The following is a 5454-nucleotide window of genomic DNA, read 5'->3' on the forward strand; positions in this document are numbered from 1 at the left end:
CTTTCTCTTGTGATCACAGCGCCACTAACAAGGTATCATAACTCATTTTCGTTTGCTCATAATCTTTGATTTTGTATTCGAAATGCAAAACACGAATTGAATGCTTTTTAGACTTAATCTGTTAAAATTGGTTGTTTGGTTATGTTAATCGGCATATTTAGAGGCTATTGTGACCAGATCTTGAAGCAAAAACAACATATTTGATTGATTTGCAAAGTTGGGTTTCTTAGATCTGATGAACACGCTCGATCGAGTGTGTGACACACTGGACCGAGTGAGTTCACACACTCGACCGTTCGAAGATACACACGACCGTGCATGTATTCACACTCGACCGAGTGTATAGAAACCCTAATTTTTGAATTTTGCTGTTTTTGATTGTTTTGTTGAGTTCGTATTATGTTATACTGAATGTTTTGTATAGTTTTGCTCTAAGAATGTCAGGTCCAAGTAGTAGGATAAGTGAAACTTGGAAATATGATCTTGAACGTAAGAGAGCTTTGGCTAAACACAGGCCTATCCATGTAGAGACCAAAGTTGTTGCAACACAGATCACTCAAGATCAGTGGAAAGGTTTAGATTGTTTAACATTTCTTCAGATAGGGAATCATTTCTGTCCTAAGCTTATCCGAGAGTTCTATTCTAGTGTGGCCATAGAGAAGAAGCATGTTCATGCTAATTTCTTTGGTAATGCCTATAAGTGGACCATAGATGACTTCACAGATCACTTACTATTGAATTACTGGGGAGCCAAGGTATATTGCCCTATTAAAGATATTAGAAAGATTTTTAGCAAATTTGATGCGGGTGGGGTGGCTGCTCACATCACCAAGCCAGGGTATGTAATTGGTTCCAATAGAATTGAGATTAGATATAGTGATGTTAGGGATGACTTGGTGTCTAACATGAGGATTATCAAAAGAAACGTGGTGTTTAGAGATCCATCTGACGATTTGTTATCTGGTACTGAGGCTGTTCTGTTGTACTGTCTTATGGAATGTATCAAGGTAAATTTTAGTCAGATTGTCATTAATATCATGAAGGACACTTTGGATAATGAGGAAAAACCATTTCCCTATGCCGTCATTTTAAATCATTTGTTTGATGAGCTTGATCTGTTTGAGGATACGAATTACAAATTGAAGCCAGTACCAGAGGATGTCATTGAAAGATAATTCTAATGCTTGTGATTTCGTGTGTTTATGTTTAATTATGTTTATTATGTAATTTGATAAGGCTAGCCTGTTAGCCTTAGTACTATGGTGTGTTTAAAAAAAAAAAAAAAACCTCTGAACGATGTAACTGTGTGTGTGTTAGTTAATGTGCTCGTTATGTTTGTTTATCCATTGATTCGTATAATTAACTAGATACCCCATGTTACATGGAGGTAAATGCTGATTAGTTATGTTGTTTTGAGTGTTTTTTAGCTATTCACTATGTCTCAAGAACAACAACAGATATCTGATGAAGAACGTGAACCACGAATCCCATTATCTTCTGAGTTACAGGTCTGATTGGTCGAGAAGATACAAACGTACTTGCATGTGTTGATGAAAAGGGTTCTGAGGCCCAAAGAGGAGGTTTTGGTCCAATTATTGCATTCTTGAAGCGTTCCAAGATCTTTAAAGCTATTACTGCTGAGTATACTCCATATTATTCTCATCAGAGAACATTCTGGGAGGTTGCTCAAGTTGTTACTGAAGATAACAGGAAGGTGATATTGAGTTCTGTCAATAACACGATTGTTCGTATTTCGGCACAGACTATCACGGAAGATTTGGGGTTCCCGGATAATGATGATATGCCAACTGATTTGCCGATTCTGAAAGTTAGAAGGTGTTTAAAGAGATGTGGTTATACTGGTGATATAACCAAAGCTGTTAAATGTACGAAGCTTCCAAGGCAGTACCGATATTTACGTACGTTCTTCTTAGGTGTTTGAGCCCGATGCAGGGCGGTTTTGATGAGATGACAACAAAGTACAGCTCTATGTTTGTTGCGTTGGTTTTGAACGCTGATTTTAACTTCTCTCAAGTGATTTTTGATAGGAAGATTCATCTGGTGTTCCCGAGGTTTCTTCAGATTATGCTTGAGAAGCAAGTTCAAGGGTTAGTGAAAACTTTTGAGGATGAGCTAAAGCAGAATCATTTAAATGATCAATCATTCAACAGGTTTTTGCAGAGCCGGGTTGAGGTTCCGGAGAAAGGGTTGATCGGTCATCTGATTAATGAGAATTACGTGTGTCCGGAAGGATTGAGTTGTCGTCATGAGAATAGTACTTCTGGGGATGAGACCGATATTACTATTGAAGGAGGAGAAGAGGTGAATCAGCCACCACCAAGACAAACTGGTCCTCGATTAGTTGATGAGGAGAATGTAACAGCGCTTGATGAGAGTCAAGTGGATTTGGTTAAAAGGAAGTTAGCTGAAGCTCCTAAGGTGTCAACAAGAGGGAGACAGAAGCGTTTGAAGATTTTGGTTAAGGACGAAAGTTCATCTTCCACAACAAAGTCTCAGCCAAAGGTTGCTCCGACTGTTCAAGCTACTGGTGGTTCTACTCAAGCTCCACCCACTCAACTACAACAAACTACATCTTCTCAACAAGTTCAAGCTTCTCAACGTTCTGAGGTTGCTTCAGGTGATTTCACAGGAATATTTAACCGGAGATTGATTCAGTTGTCTGCTAATTTCGCTAAATTCCAAAAGGCAGCTGATGAAGACAAGAAGAAGACAGAAACTGAAATGTCTGAGTTGAGGAAGTTAGTTGATCGACAACAGTTGAAGATTGATGAACTAGAGAAAAATGTGGGAAGTCAAGCCGGTGAAATCTTGACTCTTCAGACTCAAAATCAAGAATTGACTGAGAGGTTAAATGAATGGGAGAAAAAGGTTGTGGTTGAAGAGGAAGATGGAGAACCAGATCCTTTTGGTACTTTTGGTGAAGCAGAGGAAGACAGGGCTCTGTTGAAGTTGCTAAAGGCTACATGGAGGATAACCCGCTATATGTAACTCCTCTTCAAGTTATAACAGTCTCTGAATTTTTAGCTATGCAGGATCGTCTTAATCACACTACTGTTTACACTGATTTAGAAGAAGGGGAGATCCCTCCGGATCTCACTGAAACTGAGCAGGAGTTGATGGAGCGTCTAGAGCGACAAGCTAAGGAATCTGCTGACGCTGCATCAAAAGCTTCAACTGAAGCTTCGACTTCAGGGGCTCATAATTTTGATGATGATATGAGTGATACTGTTGTTATTGATGAAAGTGATAACAGTTTTGATGAAGTTGTTATTGAGGATGAGCCAACCGAGCCTTATCCTCGTTATGAAGGTGTTGGTGATGATCTTCCAACTTTTGCTGATTATTTTCAGATGAATGATGAGCTTTTGAACAGAAAGTGTAAAGAAAAGGAACAGAAAGAACAAGAGAGTGTGTTACCAGAAGGTTTCTTGCCGGTGAAGATCAACAAAGAAAAGGTTGAAGTGTTGGAAGAATAATGGAAGATTGTGATGCGGATTAGGCAGTATGTGATGAAGCCTAAGGTGGAGCCGCAATTTTTGAAGTTTATCGAGCACTGTGAGAGTTTACGTGCTAAGGGAAAGATAATAGCCTGGGCTTATATTAAAGAATTTAATATATATGCGATCAAGAAAGAACATGGAGTGGATTATATCAAATCTCTATACGAATTCAAAACGTTACCTTATTTTGAGTTTATGCAGGTGGCCAGGCTTAAGATGTTATATCAAGATTATTGTGGAATTCCTGATATTTTGGTTCGTAAGATAAGAAGATCATATCAGTCACCTAATTTCTTAGGTTTTCGTCCTCAGTTTCTGAAGATCTCTTACAGAACGAACAAGAAAACAGGGGTCAGAAGGAAGATAGTAAAATATCAACCTGTGAAATATATGCGGAAGGTTCCCTTGAGGAAGATGCTGTAGCACTTCAGTCCTCATTTTCGTTGGTGGTATTATGATGAACGCTCGGAGGAAGCGGTTATTGTGTTAGACAAAGATGGAGGAGATGAAAATGATAGTATAAGGGTTCTAGATCTAGTTTGGTTGAGAAACTGCTGTGAAGAAGATATGTTTACCCTTTACTACAACAGGATGATGTATCGCCCAGAGAATCGTGTGCAAGCTGAACAGTATTGCAGAGTTGTCAAACTTTGCTATCTGAAGAACTGGGTGACAGATTCTTATACGGATTGATAACTAAATGCTTTAGTGTAACGGCTAGGTCTTAGGGGGAGTTTGTTGGTGCATGAATCCCCAGCCGTTGTTTGTCTTTATGTTTAACACATTTCGGTTATGTAATAATGTTTACTTGAGACTATTGATTATATTTATGTTTGTGCGTACTTAACTTGTTAAATGATCAATAAGTTAAACTGCTCATGAAATGTCCCGTTCTTATTGATTAAAAACGTTCCATATTAATTGATTTCGTTGCGAGGTTTTGACCTCTATATGAGACGTTTTTCAAAGACTGCATTCATTTTAAAACAAACCATAACCTTTATTTCATCAATAAAGGTTTAAAAAGCTTTACGTAGATTATCAAATAATGATAATCTAAAATATTCTGTTTACACACGACCATTACATAATGGTTTACAATACAAATATGTTACAACAAAATAAGTTTCTTGAATGCAGTTTTTACACAATATCATACAAGCATGGACTCCAAATCTCGTCCTTATTTAAGTATGCGACAGCGGAAGCTCTTAATAATCACCTGAGAATAAACATGCTTAAAACGTCAACAAAAATGTTGGTGAGTTATAGGTTTAACCTATATATATCAAATCATAATAATAGACCACAAGATTTCATATTTCAATACACATCCCATACATAAAGATAAAAATCATTCATATGGTGAACACCTAGTAACCGACATTAACAAGATGCATATATAAGAATATCCCCATCATTCTGGGACACCCTTCGGATATGATATAAATTTCGAAGTACTAAAGCATCCGGTACTTTGGATGGGGTTTGTTAGGCCCAATAGATCTATCTTTAGGATTCGCGTCAATTAGGGTGTCTGTTCCCTAATTCTTAGATTACCAGACTTAATAAAAAGGGGCATATTCGATTTCGATAATTCAATCATAGAATGTAGTTTCACGTACTTGTGTCTATTTTGTAAATCATTTATAAAACCTGCATGTATTCTCATCCCAAAATATTAGATTTTAAAAGTGGGACTATAACTCACTTTCACAGATTTTTACTTCGTCAGGAAGTAAGACTTGGCCACTGGTTGATTTACGAACCTATAACAATATATACATATATATCAAAGTATGTTCAAAATATATTTACAACACTTTTAATATATTTTGATGTTTTAAGTTTATTAAGTCAGCTGTCATCGTTAGTAACCTACAACTAGTTGTCCACAGTTAGATGTACAGAAATAAATCGATAAATATTATCT

This window comes from Rutidosis leptorrhynchoides, chromosome 3 (genome assembly GCF_046630445.1).
Source record: "Rutidosis leptorrhynchoides isolate AG116_Rl617_1_P2 chromosome 3, CSIRO_AGI_Rlap_v1, whole genome shotgun sequence".
Classification (NCBI taxonomy): Eukaryota; Viridiplantae; Streptophyta; class Magnoliopsida; order Asterales; family Asteraceae; genus Rutidosis; species Rutidosis leptorrhynchoides.